The sequence below is a fragment of the Marmota monax genome, unplaced genomic scaffold (assembly GCF_021218885.2).
Source record: "Marmota monax isolate L192 unplaced genomic scaffold, Marmota_monax_Labrador192_F-V1.1 WCK01_AAM20220418_F8-fsc00226, whole genome shotgun sequence".
Taxonomy (NCBI): domain Eukaryota; kingdom Metazoa; phylum Chordata; class Mammalia; order Rodentia; family Sciuridae; genus Marmota; species Marmota monax.
In genome coordinates this window covers 895,857-922,691 of record NW_026693142.1, presented here as the reverse complement: position 1 = coordinate 922,691, position 26,835 = coordinate 895,857, and the positions used below count along the sequence as shown (strand labels likewise).

The following is a 26,835-nucleotide window of genomic DNA, read 5'->3' as shown; positions in this document are numbered from 1 at the left end:
TCTCATCTAAATCTGGAGGGACAACTCACCCTGAGGCAAAATTGTCTCTGTGTCTGAGAGACAATCAGGCTGTGTGCCTTCTAAATACATGGTTGTGACAGCCCTGAGATGGGGGTTCCATTCCAGAAGGGAAAGACAGAAAGGAGAAAGGAGCCATGGGAACTCCACCTAACAGAGCAAACACACCACTCTCTCAGAGGCAGGTTGCAGGGTCTGTCACCAGACACCCCTCCTGGTGGCCATTCGGTTGTGGTTCAGTTGGCTCTGGTAGAGCTATGACATTGTAGGGGCAAGGAAAATTTCCCTTGCACTCTCCAAGGGTTCACTGATGAACCCAGACTAATTCCATCTTAAGATTGGGAGCTATCTGGTCACAAAGTCATGAAAAGTTAATTTCTGTTTCACTATAATTTACTGCTTAGAATGCCTGCCCGTGCCTGGAACTCACCCATGCCTTGATTTCCCTGACCAGATAACAACCCTCTCTGAAGCCTTAGCAGCGCCTCATAAGTTCTGGAGTTGGGATCTAAATTTACTCCCTAACTTGAAATGTTGAACCATTTAGATCATTAAACTACTATCCACCTTTGTATTATGCTTGTCAAAATCCTGTTAGCTGTAAGTGCTCAAGATACCTCCCTTTTGTGCTATAAAACCTTGTTCCTGGAGAGCTGGGGTACTGTCCCCTAACCCAGGGATTTTGGGAGAGACAGTCCCGGCCGGCTGGAAAGACAAGCTTGCTTTAATTTGATTTAAAATTGGAGTAGGTGGTCTTTTCTTTGTGTCGTGGTTTAACATCTAGAGGCCACCCACAGTGAGATCAAACTGCCAAACATTCTGTAGCCGGACCTTTGCTCTGGGACTCTAGGCTGGAGAGCCACTCTAGTGGGTGCACACCTTGAGACATTCCAAGGCCCCGGGTGTGCCTTCGGGTTTATCGGATTGCTGGAGTGCACTGCGGCACTAAAACAATTAGCAAGCATTTGGTGGAGGAGGCCTCCATAGGTAAGTGGCATCCTTATAATATCTGGTATTCGTTAAGAGAGATCACCCCTCAGAGTTATACAAAAGTACATACAAGAGGAAGTGAGGGGAAAGGGAAAAACAATACAAGGGGGACAAATGAATGTCAGTAGAGGGGGCAGAGAGAGAAGAGGGGAGGGGAGGGGAGGGGAGGGGGGATAGTAGAGGATAGGAAAGGCAGCAGAACACAACAGACACTAGTACGGCAATATGTAAATCAATGGATGTGTAACTGATGTGATTCTGCAATCTGTACATGGGGTAAAAATGGGAGCTCATAACCCACTTGATCTAAGTGTGAAATATGATATATCAAGAACTATGTAATGTTTTGAACAGCCAACAATAAAAAATTTAAAAAAAAAGAGAGAGAGAGAGAGATCTCTTCTGGGGACAGAGGTGCCTGGCGAGGCTCATACCCTCTTGACCAGGACCGCAGTGAAGTGTCGCTCTGTCCTCTGTACTGGTTCGGTAAGGAACTCCTCTGGGAGGACAGACAGCTGTCTGACTAGGCACATGCGCGCTCCTGTCTGGAGCATCAGCAGGACGGGAAAGTCAACCAACAACTCTTAACACTGATTAGCACATTCACTGGCGGGAACAAGTTGGGTAGGGGTGATTGGTTAGTACAAGAGGGGGATTCCTTTGAGCTGATTGGTTTAGGCCACGAGGGGTGTACGTGCTAAACTACATGGTTTCCCAACATGTTATCAACCACCATAAACTACTTGGGGGTCATCTGCCATCCCAGGTATTTTCCCTGTCTCATGCTGATTGGAGGTTGCTAGGGGGGTTGCTATGGGTCCTCACCTAACCTGACTGAGTCAGGGACACCTGGTGCCGCAGATCTCTCCTGTTATTTGTAGACAAACTACTCAGCAGGGTGGGAATGTGCCTAGGAGTGCTCTGTGGGTTTTTCCAAGAACAAGGGTCATGCCCCCTTCCTTAGGACAGGCCTTGAGGTAGAAGCTGCTATTATTTATTTATTTTTTAAAATGGAGTCACATCAGTTTCTCAGTCAGACCCGCAGGGGAAGTTATCTACAACCCCAAAGGTCAATTAGGCTTCCTGGAGAAAGCCTGAGAGAGGGGAGGGGAACTGGCCCCTTTCCCAGGCCAGTTTCTCACCATAACATTTTTACTTTCATTTCACAGCCAGGTCTGGTTCTGCCATCACCGTCTTTATGCAGCTGATTCCGGAGGGGAGGCACCCTCACCAGCAGGACTGCTGGGGTGTGGATTTCTCTGCAAGAGGTCATTCCAGAGCTCTCTCCAACATACAGAGGTGTGTCCGAGTGCGGGTGGATTCCGCAGTCAGCTGGCGGCGGCGTGTCCTGAGTCCCATCCGGACACCTAAGGGGGCGAGGGGCTGGGTTACATTTGTGAAGTAAAAGAGGACAGGAGTCTTCATGTTTAGGTTTTGCCCCCGGACAGAGAGAGAAAGGTGAAAGGACAGCGAGGAGGCGGACACGGTGAGCGAGAAATGCAAGGCGGAGACCAGGCAGAGAGACAGGAGACAGTCTGTGGGTCAGAGGTGACAAATAAAGGCACATCCCTCCATAGTGGAGAGAGGCAATAAGACCTGGGGTTGGAGACTTTTATGGGGGTGGCTCAGGGATTAGAGCTGGGGTCCTCAGGTGGGCGATTAAGGGGGACTGGTACATCCTTGGGCGGGAAAGAATTCAGGTGGTGAAGGGCTGGGTGGGTTTGAGGGAGTGGTGAGCCTTTCTCAGAAAGGCCCAAGGGTGGGAAAGCAAAACCTTTCCTTAAAATGCCGCCTGTCACTTAAGATGGCCACCCAGATGCTAAGCAAGGACTTATAAAAGATTTTTCCCCTCCCTCCCTCCCTCTCCTCCTCCCTTCTTTCCCTTCCTTTCTATCTTTCTTTCACTGTCATATCCACAAGAATCCATTTCCCCTTCCTGACAGAAAACCTTGATTATTTGGGGATATTGGCCTTCCTCCCTCGCAGTTGGGGTGGGAGAAAATGTGGCTGCCTGCCAATGGCAGACAGAGAGACAGAGGCCTCAGCCTGCCCTGTTGTCACGAGGGGGTAAAGTTGCAATGTATACAGTCGAGGGGGAGAAATAAATGAATGTCACAGCTACCACCGCTCAATGCTTTATTCACTCAAATCACTAATACAACTTCACTCCGTAGGTTCTTAATCAAGAAAACGTCAATGTTTAATGTTGGGCACTGCAGTAGACAAAATCAATTCACAGCAAACAATTCTAGATTAATCAATTTACTAAAAACAATTCCGGATTAATTCTAATCATGACAGGCTAATGACAGGCATTCCCTCTGCAGGCTAAGTTCAAAAGTCTCAAGCCTTAGGCTTTATGTCCAGCAGATGTCCACTCACTCAGACTGCGGTGACCAGGTCTGGAACCAAGGCAGGCTTCTCCTGGGGTGGAGTGGCTGAACCATTGAGAGAGGGTCCTATGGGGAAGTTGCTGTTAGGTCGGTGGTGGCGACTTGGTGGCGACTTGGTGGCGACTTAGAACAAAGCAGCCCGATGCCAGCGGAAAAGCCTGTCAATCAGCAGGACCCCCTGGCCAATCCTGGAGTTCAGCCAGCTCCCCTGACCAACTCCAAGGGGGCAAGGGACCCTAGAAACACCTTTTCCTGTCCCAAGCCCTTCTCTTCCTGCTGTAAGCCCCATAAAAGTCCAGAGGAGCTTCTCCTCAGACCCTTCTCCTGTCCCCTCTGTGGGTCTGATCGAGTTCCGCCCGGGAGTGATGTCTCAATAAAGCCTCCTTCAGCGGCCCTTTTAAATCTGCCTCCTTTGGTCGCTGCCCGCCTCGCCTGATCTGACAGTTGCAGCTCTCACCAAGGTCCAGATGAGGCAGTAGAGTTTGAGAGCGGTGAGGATCACCCAGAGGATCAGGAACGATGACAAGTGATGGGATGTCAGGTCCTCATCTGGCCTCCCACTCAAGTGCATCCTTGTTTCGGCTGAGACTGCAGGTTTCAAAACTCCATTTGAAACCTGCAGTCTCACCAGGCACACCCACAGAGCCCTCCACTGTGGCCTCAGACAAGTCCCTTCCCCTCACCCTGATAAACAGAGGAAGCCCCTGGCAGGCTGTCCTCGCCTGATGGGGTGGAGACCACCAGACCAGATGTTTCTGACCCCAGGGTAAATGATGTCACTGAGAAATCCGGTGGTAGCTGATAAGGATTGAAAGGGAGGTCAAAAAACCCCAAAATTTAGTATAAATGATCGAGCAAATGAACAGGGATTCAGCCAGCCAAAACAAGGGTGCACTCGGGCTGGAGGCCTGATGAGGACCTGACATCCCATCATTGTCATCGTTCCTGATCCTCTGCGTGATCCTCACCACTCTCAAACCCTACCGCCCTGTCTGGACCCTGGTGAGAGCCACAGCTTCTTCCTATGACCCTCTCCTCAATGGGTCATCCACTCCACCCCAGGAGAAGCCTGCCTTGGTTCCAGACCTGGTCACCGCAGTCTGAGTGAGTGGGCATCTGCTGGACATAAAGCCTAAGGCTTGAGACTTTTGAACTTAGCCTGCAGAGGGAATGACTGTCATTAGCCTGTCATGATTAAGTGTGTTTTGCAGTGCTTAGAATTAACCTAGAATTGTCTGCTGGGAACTGATTATGTCTATTGCAGCCCAGCATTAAGGAGTGTCTTGATTAAGAAGGTATAGAGCAAAATTGTATGGAGCAGTTTGAGTGACTAAAGCATCGAAAGGGGCAGAAGCGTGTGGACATTCTTTATTTCTCCCCTCGACTGCATACATTGCAATTTTGCCCCCTAGTGACACTCTATTTTGCATAAGTCTACAAATTTCCATGATAATTTTTTTTAAAAAACTCAGTAGAAGACAAGTTTTTCAAAATTCTTCAAGAAAGTAGAAAAATGCAACAAAATCAGAAAATAAAAGAAAAAGCTCTCAGTAAAATCTACATGAAAATTCAAAGGACTTTAAAAAAAGAAAAAGCCGTGGAGCAGGGTGCAGTGGTGCACGCCTGTGATCCAGTCACTTGGGAGGCTGAGGGTGGCAAGTTCAAGGCCAGCCTGGGAAATTTAGGGAGACCTTGTCTCAAGATTTAAAATAAAATAAAATAAAAAGGACTGTTGATGTAGCTCAGTGGTAGAGGGCCCCTGGGTTCCATCCTCAGGACAGCAACAAACAAACAAACAAAGGCTATTGATAGAGGAGTGTGGACTTAAGGAAAAGAAAAAGGGCAAGAAATTTTCAAAGACATGGTTCCTGATGACTTCTCTAGAACAGAGCTGTAAGTGTGAGTCTCTACTTGCATTTTTTTTTAAGTGTTGACAGACCTTTATTTATTTTACGTGACACTGAGAATCGAACCCAGTGCCTCACACATGCCAGGCAAGTGCTCCATCACTCAGCCCCAGCCCCAGCCCTCTACTTCCATTTTTCAAAATATAAGAAAAAAGAAATGAAGCTAATTTTGATAATATATTTCATTTTCTTTAACCCAATATACTTGAAGTATTTCCATTTCCACGGGAGTGCTAGTTTCAAGGCCCCGTGGCACGTGTGGCAGGGGCTGCTCTGTCAGAGCCAGAGAACTCAAGCTCCCAAACTGGAAGGGTTCCACAAGTTCCAAGAATGCCCAGTCCAAAAATCAAGGCACGTTTCCATGGCAACTGGGTGGTGGGGGCAGTGAACACTTCTCCACATCTGCATAGAGGGAGTCAAAAGCAGCGTCTCACACAAGCCAGGCCTGGGATGACACCAGGTGTCTCACAAATGATGCTGGAGGCTGTGGACCATGAAGCCACGTCCTTAAAACTGAGAAGTTATGTTCAGTGTGGAATTCTGTATCCTAGCAAATTAGCCAAGGTTGGGTGTAGAACAGAAATCAATTCCTTAGTTATCAGAGAGGACTTTAAAATTGTTACCTGCCATGCATGTTTTCATAGGAGACCCTAGGTACCCTAGGAAGGAAGAGGGAGATGTTGGCAGCAGAAGAAAAGGGATCCGTCCAGTCAGGAGAAGGAGAGGTGGAGAGGGAGGCTGCAGGACCTCAGGCATCAGCTGGTGCAGAATGGGACCAGATGCTCAGGGCCCCAGTAGAGACACCTCAGCAAAGACACCAGTTACAGGGGCTTGTCAGGCTAACCTAATGGAAAGACAAAGCTGAGGAATATTGCAGGAAGACAGCGTTGGGTGAGGGGGTGTGATCAAAGTGCCCCGAGAGCCAACTGTTTGAGGACAGTACCCACGCGGCTCACTGAGAGCTTTTACACAGGAGAGAGTGTGAGTGGAGAGGTGCAGCCATCTCCATTTCCCACAATCAGGCATCAACACGTCACGGTTAAAAGTGAAAAGTTCAGAAATACAGCACAAGCCCATTATTTAAAAACAAGTAAATGCCAAAAGAACTAGCTGTAACAATTTTTTTTGGAAGTACTATCTTTCAGAAAGGGCAGACCACCAGCAGTACACTGGGGAGAACCTTGCAAGCTCTAATCCAACTTTGATAAAAACAACTCAAAAGCCTGCATGGCCAGCGACCTGGAAGCAAGCAGGCACAGAGCCACGTCACGCCCAGGTTTGCTTCTGTGTGCATAGCTGCAGCGCGAGGCTTAGGCACCAGCACAAGATCTGGCTGTGTTAAAGACTGAAGAGCCAAGCCACAATTCCAGCCTATGGAGCAGTGAAAACCCTGGGCTGCAGCCCTGCTGCAACTGGCGTGAGCAGAACAGGTGGCTTTCACTTTCCTACCCCCAGGGGGCAGCTCTGCATAGGTGGGTTTGGGGCTGGTGTCACCACTCCTTCAGAAACACCCATATGGTGGGGAGGGTCGTCAACCTACAAATGCAGGCGCTTGTGAAATGAAAGACTCAGGAGTGTACTCCCAGGCCTCAGGCCTGTAATAAATTTTGAGTGCCCTTTTTCTTTTTTCTCTTAAGTTTCTGCCATAGAAAGGTAAGATCCGCCTTCTGGGCCATAGTCTCCAGCATCATAGGAGGATCAAGGCAGGGGGCAGGTCGGGCAGGGTGGGTAGGGACAGCTATTCCTCTCTGGTCCTTGATCCCAGGTCTGAATGGTTTACTACCACATCATCTCCCGTCCTGCCAGCTCCACCTAGGATCTGTCTTCCTGTTGTGGTTTAGATGGGGTGACCCCTCAAATGGCACATGGGAGCAATGCAAGAAGGTTTGGAAGAGAAATGATTGGACATAGCCTTGACCTAATCAGTGAATTAGTCCCTGCTGGCATTAACTGAGTGATAACTAGAGGCAGGTAGGGTGTGGCTGGAGGAAGTGGCTCACTGGGGCGTGGCTATGGGGTATATATTTGTATCTGGTGAGTGGGGACCTCTCTCAGCTTTCTGATCACCACATGAGCTGCTTCACTCTGCCACACTCTTCCGCCATGATGTCCTGCCTCACCTTGAGCCCTGAGGAATGGAGGCTGTTGTCTGTAAGGATGGCCCTTAGCCTAAGCAACTCCATTTTAAAACTCCAGTTTGAAACCTGCAGTCTCATCAGGCAAGGCTAATGGAGCCCTCCAGCGTGGCCCTCAGGCACAAACAAGTCACTTCTCCTCACCCTGACAGACTCAGAGTAAAGCCTCTGGCATGTTGCTCTCACCCTGATAAGAGAATCTCAGGGTGGGGACCACCTGACCAGATGCTTTAACCTCAGGACAAATGACATCACTGAGAAATCCAGTAACAGCTGATAGGGATTGAAAAGATGGTCAGAAGCCCCCAAATTTAGTATAAATAATGGAGCAAATGAGCAGACATTCAACCAGCTGACACTGATATCCTCACGCTGGAGAACCTGATGAGGACCTGGACTGACATCCCAATTCTTCTCCTCATTTACCTGATCCTCTGCATCCTCCTCACCACTCTCAAACTCTACAGCCACATCTTGACTCCGTGAGAGCCAGGACTTCTCCTTATGACCTTCTCAGCCTGCTGTCAGCTCCACCCCAGGTGAAGCCTGCCTTGGTTCCTGACCTGATGACCCTGGTCTGAGTGAGTGTGCATCTGCTGGTCTTAGAGCCTAAGCCTTGAGATTTCTGATCTGACACTTGAGCTTAGCACGCAGAGGGAATGTCTGTCACAAGCCTGTCATGATTAAGTGTGTTTGCAGTGCTTAGAGTTAATCTAGAATTGTTTGTTGTGAATTGATTGTGTCTATTGCAGTGCCCAGCATTAAAGTTCATCATTTTCTTGATCAAGAACCTATAGAGTGAAATTGTATTCAGTGATTTGAGTGAACAAAGCACTGAAAAGGGCAGAAGCGCCTGGTCATTCTTTATATTTCCCCTCAGCTGCATAAGTCGCAACTTTTGCCCATTGCGACACTGTCTATGGATGGAGACCTCGAAAACTGTTAGCTCCTAAATAAATTTTTCCTCCTCTACAATTGTTCTGATGAGGTCTTTAGTCACAGCAGCAAGAAAAGCTGACTAAGCTCCCCCCACACACACACCCTGCCATCTTGCATATCACTCTCAGGGGCATAAGCTTCATCCTGCTGCCCATTGGACCAAGGCCCTGGGTTGGGCCTGTAAAATTCCTGGAGTCACTAAAACTCAAAAGTGCTTGAGTTTAATTGTTGAACCCAGCCTAGTTCTATCTTAAGATTGGGAGCCATCTCGTCACAAAGTCATGAAAAGTTAATTTCTGTTTTACTATAAATTACTGCAATTTCTAAACTTATTTGGAATTCCTGCCCGTGCCTTGACCTCACCCATGCCTGGCTTTCCCGGACCAGATAACAACCCTCTCTGAAAACTTAGCGGCACCTCATAAATTCTGATGTTGGGATCTGAATTTATTCCCTACCTTGAAATGTTAAGCCATGTAGATCATTGACCTTCTGCCTTTGTCTTACGCTTGTCAAAATCCTGTTAGCTATAAGTTCTCAAGACACCCCCCTTCCTGGAGAGCTGGGATGGTGACCTCTACAAGTCTTTTGCCAGATGCATAGCTTAGGGAGAGACAGTCCTGGCCAGCTTTCTTTGTGTAAACAAAGAAAATATAAGCTTGCTTTAATTTGATTCAAAATTGGAGTTGCTTCGTGGTTCAACCATAATCAGGTAGCATGAAGGAGTGGACCAGGTCGAGGGTGGACGCTATAAGCTGGAGGTAGGTAGTGCTTGGCGCATCTGGGAACCTAAATCACATGCATCCATCATCAATAGGGACCATTAAAAAATGCACATAATGGGGCTGGGGATGTGGCTCAAGCGGTAGCGCGCTCGCCTGGCATGCGTGCGGCCCGGGTTCGATCCTCAGCACCACATACAAACAAAGATGTTGTGTCCGCTGATAACTAAAAAATAAATATTAAAAAAATTCTCTCTCTCTCTCTCTCACTCTCTCTTAAAAAAAATGCACATGATATATCCATCCAAACTCACAGAATGTTCATCAGGAATGAAACCTAATGTAGGCTGTGTACTCCAAGTGGGAATGCCATTTCAGTGAAGGTTCATCCTAAGAAATGGACACTCCAGTGGAGGACGCTCCAGTGGAGGACGCTGATGATGGGGAGGCTGTGCACCTGGGGGGTTGGGGGCTCATGTGAACAGTACACTCTCCACTTGAATTTATTCTTTTTAAAAATATTTATTTTTATTTAATTTTGATTCTAAGCTTAAACCCCGGGCCTGTGACTGCTAAGCACATGCTTAACCACTAAATTACACCCCTGGTCCCTGTTTTTAATATATATACAGTAATTGTACATCTTTACAGGGTTTGGTGTGATTTTCCACTAAATTTTGCTATGAAACTAGAACCGCTTAAAAAAACATAAAGTCTATAAAGAAAAATACAAATCAGACCATATTATTCCCCTGCTCAATAACTTCCAAAGAATCTAAATCATACCATCACTTATTAAAACATAGACAATTATTAGTAAAAATTAACATATGGAGATTAGAAAAAATAGTCTTATTTTGGAGATAATTGGTTATCAGTATAGTTAATTTCCTATCACTTTAGAAATCAATTTTATCAAGGTATGATTTAATACAGCAAAATATACCCATTTTAAGTGCACAGTTCAATAAGTTTTGACAAGTCACTATCATGTAATGGCCATGCCAAGTGTGGTATGGAATATTTCTGTTATTCCAGAAAGATTCCTCTGAAATCAGGCAATTTCTTATTTCTGTGGCTACATTTTTGCCTATTCCAAAACATCTCATAAATGTAATCCGTTTCTACCATGCGTCAGCAGAGTACTTCTAAGGTTCATTTATGTGTATCCCATTGAATGGATATACCACACTGTGTTTGTAATTCGGCACTCAAAGCACCTCATATGGTGTCCGGCTTGCAGTTTTAGGACTAACAAGACTGGGAATATTTGTGTATAAGCAATTTGTGGTTGTACTTTTTTATTTCTTTTGAGTAAATCTGCCAAGGCGTGGAATTGCTGAGTCATGTGGTAAACGTTTCCCTTATGTGAAACTCCCGGGCCATTCTCCAAATGGCTGCACCACTCCCCACTAACACTGGCAATTCGCAGGATTTGTAGCTGCCCCATGCTTAGCCACACCTGGTGCTGCCAGTCTTCCCCATGTGAGCTGTCTCACTGGACACCTGGACACGACATAGGATCTTGTCACTCTGACTTGTGTTTCCTGAATGGCTCAAGGTGCTGACCCAAGGTGCTCACTGACCGCTATGCTCCCTTTCTTGTAAGATAGTGGTTCTGATCTTTTGCCCATCTTTACAGTTTTTAGGATTTTTTTGTCATCTTATTGTCAAGTTATGGGAGTTCTTCATATTTTCTAACTACAAGTCTTTTGCCAGATGCATGAATTGCAAATGTTTTCTCCTGTTAGAGTCTGTAAACAAGTCAAAATAACACCTGGCATTTTGCCAGGGGAATGTTAAAGTTCGTAAACAAGTCTGGATGGTGCCTGGCAAAATGCCAGAGGGAGTGGTTTGAGAAGTAACAAAGCAAGCCATTAAGTGTGGAGATTCCTGATTGGTTGACTGCTGTATCTAGTTTATGCTAATTAGATAAGCTGTGTGGAGTGTATAAATACTGCTCCTGTCCTGCAATAAAGGGCTTCCACTCCTGCTGTATCAACATTCACAAGTTGTTCATCACCCCCCGGGTTATTTTGCTGCAGCCGGACTGCGGCATTCTCCCAGACGGTGGTTTCCATGATTTGATGATTATATGCCTTGGTGTTGTTTTCTTTGAGCTATTCATTTTGGGGTGTTCTTAGTAAATAGAGGGTTTACATTTTATATCAGAAAAGAAAAATATCATTCATTATTTCTTCAAATGTTTTCCTTCCATCCCTTGCCTCTTTTTCTGAAACTCCAATTACATGTATGTGAACTGCTTGATACTGGAAAGGTGAGACAGGCAGTCAGACATGGCATTTTGGACCATGCAACAGGGGAAATTGTTGGAGTATATTAAAAAACAGGAGATAATACGATTAGATTTGTGTTTTGAAGATATGCTTGGGGACTGTATAGAGGAAAAACGGGGGAGCTCAGGTGGGATGCAAGGAGGTCACTAGAGTAGTGTTGACTCATGATGATGGTCACGTGGACTCTGGTGCATGGGTGGGGTGAAGATGGAAACATGAAGATCATTCACGAGAAATGTAGGGGTCACATCCGGGGGATACATGCTGCGTGAGCTGAGAGGGTGGGAGAGATGGAGGTGTGAAGGTCTAGGCTTCTGACCTGCATAATTGGATGAATGGCTCTTTCATGATGTGGAAAAGAGAAAGAACCACACTTTAGTATAAAATGTGAGTTTGATTTTTGGAGTGTTGAGTTTGTGGTTCTTTGAGATATTAAATAGGACTGCAGGTCTGAAGGCAGTGGAGCTGGAGGTTGAGGTGAGTCCTCAGTGTGGGGTGGTCTCAGACCATGTGGGCTGCACAACACAAATGCACAGATCAGGCAGCTCAGCAAGAAACCCTCATCTCTCCCAATTCTAGAGGCTGTGAGTCCCCAGTGCATTGCTATCAGCTGGATTGCCACTTCCTGGTTCACAGAGGGAGCTTTTCACTGTGTCCTCATAAAGGGAAAAGGGCAAGAGAGCTCTCTGGGTCACTTATAAGGGCAATAATCCCATGAAGAGAGCTCCACCCTCATGACCTAATCACCTCCTAGAGCTGTGTCATTAGGGTAAGGATTTTTACATGGGAATTGGGACACACAATCTTCAACCTGCAATAGGGAGAATCGACCCCACAGGCACCGGGATAGCCTCTGAGAAAATAAGCTGGGCCATGCAGAGAGCGAGCCCCTGTGTACCAGCCTGGAGGCCCAGCAGGAAGAGTGTTTCATGAAGGACAGAGGTCAACAGCATCACTGGCTGCCAGGGGTCAACTGGACATGGGCTAACACTGCGAGTGGATTTAATAATATGGTGGTCACTGGTACCTGGAGAATTGTCAGGGGAAGTCAGTTCAGATGGGCTGAGGAGCTGGGACGTGAAGAGAGAAACATTAAACACAACTCCTTCCAGAGGAAGGAGGAAACAAGGAGAAGCTAGAGGAGACTGGAGGTGGGGGAGTTTGCAAAAGTGTGAGCTTACTTAAAGGCTTCCTTGAGGACCCCATAAGGAGAGGCTGAAGAAATAAAAGGAAGAGGAAATAATGGGTAGGTTCCTAAGGACACAGGCACATGGAATCAGAGTTGAAGCTTTAGAGGGAGGGAAAGGAGGGCAAATGTGTCTAGCGCCTACCCTGAATCTGGCCTTCACCTAGGAGCAGAGCAGAAAGGGGGGCTCAAGGGGTCCGCCTCAGAGACTGAGCCCTGACCACAGCCACTGAGTGGGGCTGCAGGGCTGTGCCCGGGGCATGGCGGGAAGGAAGCCAGAGGAGGGAGCCACTCTGCACCGCACTGGGTGGGGTTCAGCTGGAGCCCTCACTAGTCTCTCACTAAGCTTAATCCTCCAGCTTCAGTGAGTGGGTGGCCAGGAGACGCTGCAGGACTTAAACACTCTGGCCCTGGAGGTGGGAGAGCTGAAGGAGGACCTAGCAGGAGCAGGAAGTGCTGCGGGTGCAGCTGCTGCCACCAGTTCCATGGGCCAGCAGAAAGGTGACAATGTGCATGGGCTGCACCAGTGTCCCATGCCCTGCACCAGCCTCTGGAGCATATGAAAAACATGGTTGGTGACCCACGTCTGCCTTGCGAACCATGGGCAAATGCCTTTCAGGACAGTGCCTACCCCAACCATGCCTGGAAGCGAATGCTGAGAAGTGCATTCCCAGCAGAGTGGACACAACGTAGCCATGCCCACGCCATCCTTTGTGCAGCGGACATTGCCTTGAACCATGCTTAATTTCCGGATACAGACGGTAGATCACACTTCTGCTTTCTTCTTCTTCTCATTCTGTATTCCTTTGCCTTGGCAACACCCAGGTTGGCCGTGGGTGGATGTGGTTTTCCATGGGCCTTCGTCACAGGGCCCCTGGATTGGTAAGGTGGATGTGTGCGTCAGCTACCCGGAAGCCTAAGGCTGTTCCTGGAGGGAATCGGAGCAAGCTCCCAGAGACAGCAGAGCCCTCATGCACACGTATGAACGCACACAGAGGCAAGACTGCTTTTGCCATTAAGGATGAAAATCCTCTAACAAAATGCTTCACTTTCATGAGCCAAATTGGTTTTGTAAGATTCAAGGTGAGAACAGCATGTTTCCACATTAAATTGACCCGATTTAACTTCCTGTAGCTTGTCTTACTTTATTGATAAAAGCTGCTCTCTTGGCAGTAGAGAATGGAAAGGAAGCAAAATATCAATCAAACAAGATGGAAGAGGATTGGAAAAAGGGAGCCAAGTAAACAATGGGCCAGTGTGGAGTGGGGGAGAAAAGACAGCTGGGTGGGACCCCAGGGCCCTGGTGAGGCCTCTGCCCTTTCTCTGCAGTTCTGGGTCTTTATTTAGCAGTAAGAGAGCTGGAATTCAGCATTTTATAATTGAAAACAACCCTTGATGGGAAATAAAGCCACTGCCCTACTATAGATTCCAGGTGTTATGGTTTGGATGTGAGAAGTTCCCCAAAAGCTCACATGTGAGACAGTGCAAGAAGGCTCAGAGGAGAAACGATTGGGTTGTAAGGGTCCTAACTTATTAATCCCCTGATGGGGATAAATGAGAGGTGACTGAGGTGCTGGGGTGAGGCTGGAGGAGGTGGGAAGGGGTGTGGCTTGGGGACATACATTTGTGCTGGAGAGTGGAGTCACTCTCTGCTTTCTGACCACCCTGTGAGCTGCTTCCCTCCACCACATTCCTCTGCCATGATGTCCTGCCTCACCTCGCCCTGAGGAATGGAGCCGGCCTTCTGTGGACTGAGACCTCTGAAACCTTGAGCCCTCAAATAAACTCTTCTTCCCGAAAATTGTTCTGGTCAGATCTTTTAGTCACAGCAGCGAAAGAGCTGACTAAAACACCAGGAATGGCCACTGGGCAGATATCCAGGGACAGGGTTTCAAGCCTGCCAATCTCTGGTCAATCTTTATGCAGGTACCACTGCAAAAAGCAGTGGGGAGGAAGCTTCTGTCTCTGATTCTAGTGAATGTCGTGGGTGTGCAGAATGAAATCCGTACGTCACAAAGCCTAACATAGAACGTACAAGTCCAGTTTTGTGCTGGTCCCACACTTGATGGGGTCTGGGAGGTGCTGCCGCAGTCTCCTTGGCACACTGAGCTTTCAAGCTGAAGGAATTTGGGAAGTGGCAGGAAGGCCCTGCCCTGAAGCAGGCCTAAGACCCTCAAGCGAGGGCTGGGAAGAGCTCCTACTGTGTTCCCCCAGCGTGTCAGCCCTGGCTCCCAGTCTTTGCCCTATCATATTTTCCCACAATCCCACTCTTCTTTGAATGCAGAATAAAAAGCGCAGGTTGAACCACTTCTTTGTGTCTTCATTTCCTCGCCAAGGCCCCTGGGTCAGGGTCAGCTCATACATTTTGCTGCTGCTGGTCCATCTTCCCTTACTGGCCTGAGAAGCTGGAAGGAACGGTACTTGCACCTCACAGGAATAGAACATGGAGCACACAAGGTCGCCGACTCCCCTGGCTTTGGTGCCTCTGTGAGAGTTCTCCCAGCTCGCTTCACACTCAGCGAGTGCCCTCTCTCAGGAAGACGCTAGAGTTGTCCAGAACTCTATTAAACATTCTGTGATCGAGGGTGCCTGAAAAACACTCTAGAGACAAACTGTTTTCATGTCGTTGAGGTTGTCCTTTGTTCTCCAGACTTCCTCTGCCCCCCACAGACGGGCCCTCCCTGGGGCTGTGGGGTAACTCGGAGCGAGAGGAACACCTCTATCCTTGACGTGGATCTTTACCCCACGGTGGGCAGAGCGGGAAGCCGAGGCCATCCAGTCAGGCCTGCCCTGTCTCTTTCTATGATCTCTTTCCTTTTCTGTTTTTTTAACACATGAGGGTTTTTTGTTTGGTACCAAGAATTGAGCTCAGGGGCACTCGACCACTGAGCCACATCCCCAGCCCTATTTATTTAGAGACAATCTCACAAAGTTGCTTAGTGCTTTGTTGTTGCTGAAGTTGGCTTTGAACTCGTGATCCTCCTGTCTCAGCCTCCCAAGCTGCTTGGATTACAGGCGTGTGCCACCGCGCCAGGCCACAGAGGAGATATTTTTTAAAAAGATCAGATCAGGGTAATTGTATTATCACCTCATATCTTTGTTGCTTCTTTGTATTAGGAATGTTCTAATAGTGGCCATTTTGGATTACTCAATTGATTGCTGTACACGACTATGCCATCTACGACACCTCAGCTGTGCCTCCTATCCACCGCACCCTGTACCCTGTAACCATTCTCTTTCCATCTGCCCTCCCCAACACCCTTCCCAGGCATTGGTAACCATTATTCTCTACTTATTTCAGGCCAGTGTTTTAGCTTCCCATACTAAGTGAGAACATGTGGTGTCTAATTCCACTTAACACAATGACCTGCAGTTCCATCCATGTAACTGCAAATGACAGAATTTTATTCTTTTACATGGTTGAATAATATTTCATTTTATACATAGACCGTATCTCCATAGCCATCCATATGTTGATGGGCACCTAGGTTGATTCCATAACTTGGCAACTTTAGGTGGTACTGCAATGTACATGGGAGAACAGATGTCCTTTACACAGATTTCAGTTCCTTTGGATACAGACCCCATAGAGGGATCGCTGGATCCTATAGTACCTGTGTTTCTAAGGAGTCTCCACATTTTTTTCTATAATGGCTGAGCTAATTTACATTCCAACCAACAATGGATAAGAGTTCCCAATTTTCCAGATCTTCACTGCACACCTTTTGTCTGATAGTAGCCAATTAGCTGGAATGAGGTGACTTCTCACTGTGGTTCTGATTTGCATTTCCCTGATGATTAGGGCTGGTGTTTTTTTCATATGTGTTGGCCATCTGTGTTTCTTCTTTTCAGAGATGTCTAAATGTCTATTTAGATCCTGTGCTCATCTTTAATTTTGTTTTTGTTGTTGAGTGCTTATATGTTCTGCATCCCCACTTTTGTCAGATGAATAGCTGGTTAATATTTTCTCCCATTTTTTCAAGTCGTCTCACTGTTGATGGTTTCCTTTGTTGTACAGAAGTTCTCTAATTTGATGTGATCCTATTTGTTCATTTTTGCTTTTGTTGCCTGTGTTTTGGGGGCCATATCAAGAAATCTTTATCCAAATTGATGTCCTGAAGTGTTTTCCACATTTTCAAGTTTTGGGTCTCACTCTAAAGTGTGGGAGGCTGTCTCACTGAATGACTGGCATTCTCCTTCCTGTGATCAGAGAGGTTCTGCTGGTCACTTTCGTAGTGACTGGATATTGCCCTGATCCTCAAAGTAGCAGAATGTGTCTTCAGACGTAGACGTGCCTTCCTGTAGCCCCAGGAGTGGAATTACTCACCTGTCCTTGTAACCCTGTCCCTCCTGACCTTTTTTGGATGGAACTTTCTAAGAATGAGGGTCCCCCCCAATAAAAGTTCACTTCTGAATGTGCTCGCTCTCTCGCTAGCCTCTTTTGACTCTCCTCGCTCTCCCATTTGGGGAGCTTGAGGCTGAGAGAACAGAGGAGCTGCCCTGAAGCTTGATTTAAAGATAAAATGTGTCTGTGTTTTATTTAATATCCCAGGAAATTCACAGGAGCGACCTTAAATTCAGCTGCATGCACTGGTCGGGGGCAGCACTTAAGTCTTTGATGTGACCTGTGTTTTGATTCATCTTACCCATACTCCTGATCAGTAATAATCTACTATAATAAAATAATCTACTATAAATAAAAAATAAATAAAAATAATACTACTGTCTTTGTCTTTCTAAGGAATACTAAGTTTTTTTTTTTTTAAAGAGAAAGAGAGAGAGAGAATTTTAATATTTATTTTTAGTTTTTCGGCGGACACAACATCTTTGTTTGTATGTGGTGCTGAAGATCGAACCCGGGCTGCAGGCATGCCAGGCGAGCGCGCTACCGCTTGAGCCACATCCCTAGCCCAAGAATACTAAGTTTTTAAGTGATGAAAATTGAACCGATTTACAACTGAGAAGAGAATTCCTTATGACACATGTTCATGAAATACAGTTTAGTAACAGAGCTTCCATGGAGCTAGATTTTTAATATCTTTGAAAGTGTGTCCTGAGAATTAACTGGGATTAGAATGTTCATGAACAAAGAGTAGCTCATAGATACCCTTTTAGATTTGCAGTCTCTAAACTTGTTCTCAGTTAAAGCTCAAACACTTGCTTATGTTAAAACAGGGCTGGGGCTGGGGCTCAGTGGTAGAGCATTTGCCTAGTATGTGTGAGGCACTGGGTTTGATTCTCAGCACTGCATATAAATAAGTGAATAAAATAAAGGTTCATCAACATCTAAAAAATTTTTTTAAAAAGACTAAAATGAACAATAATGAACTCATTTAACGAGTCACATACCAAACCAGTGACCCTTTGTCTTTGTGAATGTCATTCATAAAAATGGCTATCACATGTTGAAACATCCACGCTCTTTGTGGTAAAGATGGCTTCCATTAGTATCTGTGGAAAGCGGACCTAATATCTCATCATGATAGATGCCGGGGTATTTTAACTTTCTTTGTATTACTGCTGTTCTTTTCTTTCTTTTTTTCCATGAAACTCCCTGAACAATGGGCATTTACATTTTATACTCTGGGAACAAGTTTCACCACCACTCTTCATTTTCACCTGTGCTGTGCTAATGAGTCTCCAGTTGAACAGCTCCATCAGGCCTTGGCAGCTGGCATGGTGCCCCACCGAGTATCACAAACTAAAAAGTGATTATTTGGGGAGGCTTCATAATTATACTGCAATGAAAATCTCTGCAGCCAGGAGATACAGTTTTCAAGATCTGAGAGAAAATTTAATGAAAGTGCCACAAATATATTACTGAGGATGACAGTTTGCACTTATTCTGAGGCTCTTTTCTCTGTGGATTTCAAAGACTTGACTAATTAATTAGCCCTAATTCCCTTGTTTCCCTGATGGTCAAGCTTTCAGACACCCCTCCTGAGTCAGAGAGCCATCTCGGGGAAGCAGGGTGCCGTGCTGGGGCCCCACGGCTGGTTAGCCAGCTAATGTCTGTTGGGTGTTGGTCTCCGACCTCAGACGCTCAACCAGTCATGGATCCAAAGCCAAGGTCTGTCCAGCCCCTTCTGGCCTGTGCATAAAAGGTGTGTTGGACACAGCTCCTTAGCACACACACTGTCTGTGGCCAGTATTGCGCTGCAGCGGCAGAGCCGAGAAGTCGCAGTGGCAATTGTGTGGACCACAGAGCTTAAAATATTTTCTTCTAATGGAAAAAAAGACTTTGCAAGCTCCCAACCTAATGTCTGTGGGCTTCTTTTTCCATCTGAAAAGTAAAACACAGCAAAGGAACTTCACTAGAAGAGATGAATTTTAAATTTGTAAAATCCTGATTATCTGTGATGGTGCCTTAAAAATTAGGGTGAAAAATCCTATTAAACATTTATCTATCCGCCACTTGGCATCAGACACTATACTAAATATTGGTGGCGGGGGAGACATGCGAGGAAAGACCTATGTGAGTAGGGGAGGGGAGAGGGTGAGGTGGGGGTGGTGAGATGAAGTACCTCAAAGGCTTTTTGATATTTTAAATGAAGTTCTCTCTCACATTTGAGGGTCCTTTTGGTTCTGATTATACTCCTTGCTCTGAAAATGGTTCAGAGAAGAATCTCACCAGCCACAAAGTCAGTTAAGACACTCTCATGCTTGGTTAGGTTAGTCATACGTGACCCATGCCAAAGGACTCCGGTTTCGTTCTTGGTTTATACTTGTGTATGATCACTAGTAGAAGGGACCAAAGAAATTCCCTCTCCAGGCTTCAGAGATGTGTCATGAAATGGAGCACTTGAGCCAAGCTGGAGGACAGGTCTGAGCAGGGGCTCCTTCCCATGGGCCAGAGCCATGGCCGAGGTGGGAAGTCGGCGTGTTTGGAGAAAGGCAGCACTGCAGCGTGGTGAGAAGAAGGCATGAACACTGGCAGTGGCAGAGGGGCCTCCAGGCTGGAGGTGGAGACAGGGGTTGTCCAGCAGCGGGCTCAGTGGATCAGACTTCAATGAGGGCCATGGAATTCGGAGGTCACAGCCACGGGGACACTGTTGGGCTAGTGTCAGGGAACCAGGGGGACTGCTTTGCTCACCATGAATGGAACGGGGTAAACAGTCTCTGAGTGGAATGAAGTGAAAGACCAATTTCTACTCTCTCAATTTCAGCCCATAAAATTTTTTGGTAGGAAATTGAGACACATGGATTCTGACCTTTGAGAAACACGGACAGTCATCATCTCAGCTCTTTCCCGAAGGCCTCCGACCCCCTTCTCTAGGCGTCTGCACACCCCACCCTGCATCACCTTCCTCCAGTCAGCCAGGAGTGCATTCCTGGTCCTGCCGCCCAGCTGCATCCCAGGCCTGTTCGGCTGCTCTTCCAGATGGGAATGTGTACATGTTTACATACATAAACACGAAGTAACAGGACATTTGATTCCCATAAGCCATTTATCCATTAGGCTGATTATTTTACTGTGTCTTCCCAAATGTCACCCACCACTGACAAGTCTGAGGAGAAACACAATACTGTATTGTGTGATATTTGCATGGTAAATCTTAGATAACTAGATGAGTATTTCAGAAATCGTCCTTTTCATTAAACTTAGTATTATTTAATGCTTGATGATTTCATTGTCCAATATGTAATAAAGCTATTTCTTACAATATAAAATTCTATTACAGGATACTTTTTATAAAGGACATTCCACTAATTCAATCCCAATCCAAGTTTTTACAAGATTTCTGTTTCAAATCAAGTGGGAAGAAAGTGGGTGAAATCTCACTTAAACTTCCATTAATCTGTCCTATGCCAGCTGCTGACCATAACACAATAAGTGTAGAACTTGGTGGTATTCCCTCTTGTCATAAGCTTTCCAATTATTGAAAATTAAGTAACTCCCTATAGAGGAGAAATCATTAAATATATAGTAAATAATGAGGTTAATTAATTTAACCCTTCTAATTAGGAAACTAATTAAATCAGAAAATTAAAACTGACACAAGACATTAAGATTTGGAAGTTCTGAATTTAGATCTAACAATTGTCTCTTTCAATTCAACCAACTTCAAAAGGGCCTTGTGCATGTGAGGCAAGCACTCTACCAACTGAGCTATATCTCCAGCCCCTCCTTTTAAATTTTTTATAGAATAAGTCCAAAAAAGATGGATGGGTTTAGCTTAACCTCAGCTAGTAACTGTGGCCATGAGCAAGTCACTTAAATTCTATGGGCCTCATTTTTCTCATCCTTAGTGTGTTTTAGAAGTGAGACTGACTCCTGTCCAGTGGTTGAATCAGGGTGGGAGGGACATAAACCCAAACTGGCCACATGATGGGCCATGGTCCCAATAGGACCTTCTGAGAACCCACTGAAAGGCGTCTCCAAGGCCTGGTGGAGAGAAGCTTTCACCCAGGCTTTCTGCCTACCATTTAGGTGGCCAGCACCTCTGCACCTGACTTAAAGCAGGGACTCAGGACCATGTTCTGCTGGTACATGGTAACTCAGAAGTTAGCTGGTGATCAAAGCTGAACAGAGGAACAGGGAAGGAGTCCTGCCCCGAGGCATCTCCCTGATGCTCTGATCCACAAACTGCTGCATGCCTCACATTTCTCCCCAGCTACATGGGCACCCATGGCAGTTATCCTCTCCAGGTTCCAGTGGTATGCTGGGAGGACAGGGGCTCAGCTAAGCCCCGGAGGGGCCACACCTGGAGTTGCTGTAGAGGTCCAGCGAGTTCCTGGATTATCGCCCCAGGTTGACTGACTTCTCTGGGGAGCGAATGACTATACAGTGTGAGCCCAGGTTCACTTTTGTGTCAAGAAGGACAATTAGCAGATTTCATGGCTGCCCTCAGTTACTTGCTGCCACTTGGGCAGAATCTTCTGCTCACTGCATCATGACTTGCAGTGCCTCCCAGAGGGAGTAAGAGTGGCTGCCACACTGATGTCAGCCCTGGCAATGAGGATAGGCAGTGGGATGCAGGTGAGTTCCGAACAGACTATGTAGAACTACCCCATGACCCTTTGTTATGCTTCTTCCTCAGCTGCCAAAGCTGTGCTCACCTCTGCTGAGCACAGGGAAGACGACTCAGGGACAGAGCTGTGCTTGTCTTGCAACCAACAAGGAGTGGGAAGTGACCTTTGCAGGGAACCACTGAAACCTGGGAGCTGCCCACCACACAGCCTAGTGAAGCTGTCAGATGACCCACCCTGGTCCAGATGACCACTGGACTTGTGTGATGCTGACAGGAAAAAAAGCAAACAAACACTAAGCACGTCCTAAAAAATAAAGAACGGAACTAACTATCTTGGCAGAATAATCACGCAGTTCTGTAACAGTTACAAGTCCTGTGGTTTGGTATGCTGTTTGACTTAAATAAATTCTAAACATGGTCCAATATTTTAATCTTTTAGCTTCATTTTTGACTTCTGTCCCTCCCATCACAGCAAAATGTGTTTTTCAGGTGTCTCGCTCACTCTTCCTACCTGTTAACATCTGAAAGCTATGGGCAAATGGAATGCTTGCATGCACATTCCTATAACTCAAGAGTGAAAATTTTTGTTTGGGGACTGTCCTTTAGGGATGCCCAGTTATTGGTTTCTTAGGGCTGCTGTAGCAAAAATCACACACTGGTTAGCTTGAAACAACAGAAACTTACTCTCAGTTCTGGAGGTAAGAAATGAAGGAAATGGCAGGGCCTTGCTCTCTCAAGGCTTGAGGGAAGAATCACTCCTACTCCATTTCTATCACTGCTTGGCATCTTCCCTAAGTATTCAAATTTAATGTTTCTTATAAGGACACGAGTGATCAGATTTAGGGCCCACCCTAATCTGGTATAACCTCATTTTAACTTGTGCAAAGACCTTATTTCCAAATAAGTCTACATTTACAGGCAGGGGTAGAATCTTAGTTAAGACTTAATAATATCTGTTGGGAAAACATAGTTTAATCCCCAAGAGTAAGCAGTGAATCCTACAGCCAGGCTGTCATGAGGTTCTTAACTTCACATGGCTAGTAAACTATGGGATTATTAGGTCTCAATGCAACAACCTCTTCTGGTGATGGGACTCCACGATCTTCACACACAGGACACAAGTCTTTCATTATTCCCTAGTTTTTAACCTTACATCAAATCATTGATGATGTACTATCTAAAATGTGCAAAATTTTATTCCATCAGTACCAGCATTCTGGCCTCTTCCTCCCGTCTGTGACTCCCCTCTGCCCACCTATCCAAGCATCCTCAGCAGCGCACAGGGACCTCTCGCACGATTAATCCATCAGTGTTTGGCTCATGTGTCCACATGTTTGTTAGTTTTTCCAGGACAGACAATATTTTTTTTAATATTTATTTTTTGTAGTTGTACACAATAACTTTATTTTATTTATTTATATGTGGTGCTGAGGATCGAACCCAGGGCCTTGAACATGCAAGGTGAGTGCTCTACCGCTGAGCCATATCCCCAGCCCCAACAGACAATATTTTAAAGTAAGAAACCTTGCTATCCCTTTGAGGTTTTATGTCCATTATAACAGGGCCATAATAAGGACACCTGTACTCAGAATTACCTGAGAGTTTATGAAGGGACTACTCACGAAGGTGTAGGCAGAGTGAACAATGGGGAAGGAACCTGGGGAAAGAATCAAGGAGACCTCACCCCCCTTAGGTCCAGAGGTAAGGATGTCCAGGCAGGGAAGAGGGATCATGTAGAACAGGGTCTTTTGCCAGTTCAAGGTGACCTCCCAAGGTAGGTGGGAGATCAACACACTATGACCTCCCTCCCACCCCTCAGTTCTCAAGTTCCTGCTGGAAGTCCCCATGGGTCAGATTCAATTCAAGCCCGAGTACCAGGGAGACCATTTGTGTAATTTATTTGAGTCAGCTACTAGGGTAGAAATCAGTGAAGGATAGTTTAGATCTGAGGGTGGGCAGTCAAATGAAAGATACCCAACATTGGTTACAGGCCTGTGATAAACACCGATTGCAAAAATGAACCTAGAGGTTTACTTTGTAAAAAGACTATGAATCTTTGTCATATAAAACAAATAACCCCAATTCAATAAATACTGAGTAATTAAGGATTTTTTTAAAAAGTTATCTTCAAAAACTTTCATTTTATTTTGTATTCTCAAATCTTATTTTGTAGATTTTTTTCTTTAAAAACCATAAATTACAGAAATTGGCAATGCCATGTCTTAGTCACACAGGAAGACCCAGCTCCCCTGCAGTTGAGGTTGGGGTCATGAGCCTAGGTTCTGGCCAATGCAAGTGGCTGGTGATGAAAACGTGTTATCTTTCAGGGGTTTCAAAAGTGCCTGCCTGGTTCAGAATCAGTGATTCAAATCCTCTTGACCAATGCGCTCTGAGCTCAGGCACTGTGCTCAGGGATGGGAGTTTCTGATCTGAAAGCACGGGATGGTATCACATTATTCATTTTTGTCATATAAAGCAAGTAACCCCAAATCCAATAAATATCTATTAAGTAATTAAAGATTTTAAAATTATCTTTACTGCATCCTATATGTACTCCTATCTTGAGAGGATTTGCTTCATCAAAGCATCGTTTGTAATTGTTAAACTGGAAGTGGTGAATGTGCAACACAGAATTAAATTATGGAAGGCTGTGAACTGAAGTTCTCTGTAGGGGCTGCACTTTTATTTGGGAGCTTCTTGGAGCACAGAGTTCATTAAGAAGCCAAGACTATACTGGACTACCTTGGGACCCTTTTAACACACTTTTTGTTGGCCTTGGTGTCTGACTTCGCATCTTTGTGGCCACGGGATAAATGTATGCTAAGCTTGATGAACCTGTGGCCTCTCCCAACCTTAAGGCTGGGAAATGAGACAGGAGACAGCCCCTGAATTCCCTGGAACAGGTTTCCCAGCTCCTTGACAGTCTGCTTACTGATGACTCCACCTATTTCCTGTGGTCTATAAGAGCTTGCCCAATCTTCTCCATGGGGAACTGCATCTCTCCAGGTAACTGGAGTTGACTACCTAGGGCACGGTCATTCATATTTAGCTCAGAATAAACAATTATTTTTATTTCCTCAAAGCAGAATTGTTATTTTCCATTAGCAAGTCAAACAATGGAGTATCATGTATCTATTAAGTGATCTATTATTTACAGACAAGGAAGGCCATTCTTGACATTTTCTTTCTCTTGAAGGGCAAAAGAAATGCATGGTGTGTGACCTTTTTTTAAAGGAAGAATACATCTATATCGAACAGTCTAGAAGGATCTCAACAGGAATTTGGGGTAACTTGTGCTTTTTCAGTTTTCCTACACTGCACAACTAGTGGTAGCACTGAGCTCTCAGAACCAATTTGTTGAAACCTCCCCACAAAGGATGCCCTTTGGGTTTCTGACCTTTCCTGTGATGAAACTCTGGCCTATGTCTCTAACTTAAGTGGTCTGTCCTTCTCATGTAAGACTGAGTGTGGTGACCTATAAATCCAGGCTAAAGAGTTATTAAACATTAATATCTAACTTTAGGGGGTCTGTGTCTAGCTAAACTGAACAGACCATGAAACTAAGAGACTGTGGTATTCAATATAAAAATTCATTTTAAAAAAGCCATTTGGAAATTCTTATCTAAATAATGGTCTCAGGTTTATCTCAGTAGGTACTATTCTAAATATTCTCAATCCTACTTTGACTTTTCCTTAGTTATCTAAATTTCTAAGAGGAAACGAAAAACATATCACTATATTTACCAAATTAGCAGTAAGCAGGCTGTTTATTCACTTAAGGTTATCAAGCAAAATGATCATGCTTGGAATTTATTTGGAAAAACTCAAAATTCATCTACACTAGGGTTATTATATTTGGGGTGGTATATGCCTCCAAATCACAAAAGATGTGAAGCTTCCAGAAATGAAATATTACCCTAAAGTGGGTCATCTTTTAAGTGTTACAAAAATCAGTGATAAGATCTAGCTATCCAGAATATAAAATGGAAGCCTCCATGGGGCATTTTTCCTGTAACTTTGCAGTTGGACATTCCATATTATAGATGTGGACCCTGTCTTAAGATGGTGTTTTTATGAGATTTACTGTTTATCATTGAAACTTCAATTTCCATTCTTCATGACTACAGGATGTCAGTTTTTAAAAGATGTCAGTTTATCTATTATACAAATGAATTTTTTTCAAGTAACAATTTTATTTTTCAATACTCGTGGGTAGTGGCTGAGACCCAGTGAAATGAGTGCTCTGCGTGACGATTCTGAATGCCTCCAGGCCTGCCCGAGGCGCGCAGTGAGACCCCGTGCACATTCGGGAAGGTCGATGGGAACGTCCACGAGGACTCCCAACCTGGCCTTGCGGAAGGTCATAAATTGCTTTAACCTGAAAACCCCGGGCTGAGGTCCACCTCCAGCCTCAGCCTGAAACCACGCACGCCTTTCTGCTAGCCGAGCGTAGCCGAGCGCACCGAGGGCTAAGTGACCCTTCGCTCACGCAGGCCAACACAAAGGCATGCGGTCTGGGGACCCACGACCGTCGCGCCGACGCCGTCTCCACTCAACCCTTCCCTGGGCCCTGGAGGCTCCGGTGCCGCGCGCCGCCACGAAATCCGGCGCCCGGCAAACTGCGCGTCATCCTGCAGGCGGGCGCCGTTCTCGGCATCTGTAAAGGTCTGCCAGGCTCAGCCTAGTGGCCTCGGGCTGTTCAGGGGGACCACCGCGAGACGACAATGCGGCGACGACCAAGCGCCAAGCACCTTCGGCCGCGCGCCGGGCCCTCCGTCCGCCCCGGCCCCCCGCCCCGCGTAGCCGGCCGCGCGCCGTCGTCTCACCGGCTCTCCCGGGCGCGCTGCTTGTGGGCCTTCCCGCCCCGCTAGGCCTGATCCCCAAGGGCCGCCGGAGATCCCCTGGCACACGCCCGCAGCCCGGGCCCGGAGATCCGCGCCGGGTGGGTCGCCAAGGCCGCCGCCCGCGAGGCCCCGCCCCAGAGCGAGGCCCCGCCCCGCGCATGCGCCGCCCGCGGCCGCGCGGGGTGACGGGAGGGGCCGCGCCGCGGTCCGGACCGGCTCACTGCGGCCCCGCGGGGGAGTGGCCCGCTGTCCCGCGTTCCAGGGCACCTCGCGGGACGGCAGCGAGCTCGTGCCACCGGTGTGCGAAGCGGCTGGGCCTACGTCAGCACCTCTGGGGTCGCGAGGCCGTGGCGAAGGTGCCGGCGATGCGGACCTCCGGGCCAAATCCCGAGTGCTCCCCCTCTGCGATGGGCGCGGTGGTGCGTCCCGCAG

At 46.5% G+C, this 26,835-nt stretch overlaps 1 long non-coding RNA gene across 1 annotated transcript; it reads right to left on the bottom strand.

Annotated features, from left to right (window-relative positions):
• Window positions 1-1,986: 1,986 nt before the first annotated feature.
• On the bottom strand, window positions 1,987-26,527 carry LOC124099911 (uncharacterized). The gene is made up of 2 exons (XR_006854131.1): window positions 26,386-26,527; window positions 1,987-2,375 (listed from the first exon to the last, which is right to left on the bottom strand). It is a non-coding gene; the product is annotated as an uncharacterized LOC124099911 (long non-coding RNA).
• Between the last annotated feature and the right edge of the window lie 308 nt (window positions 26,528-26,835).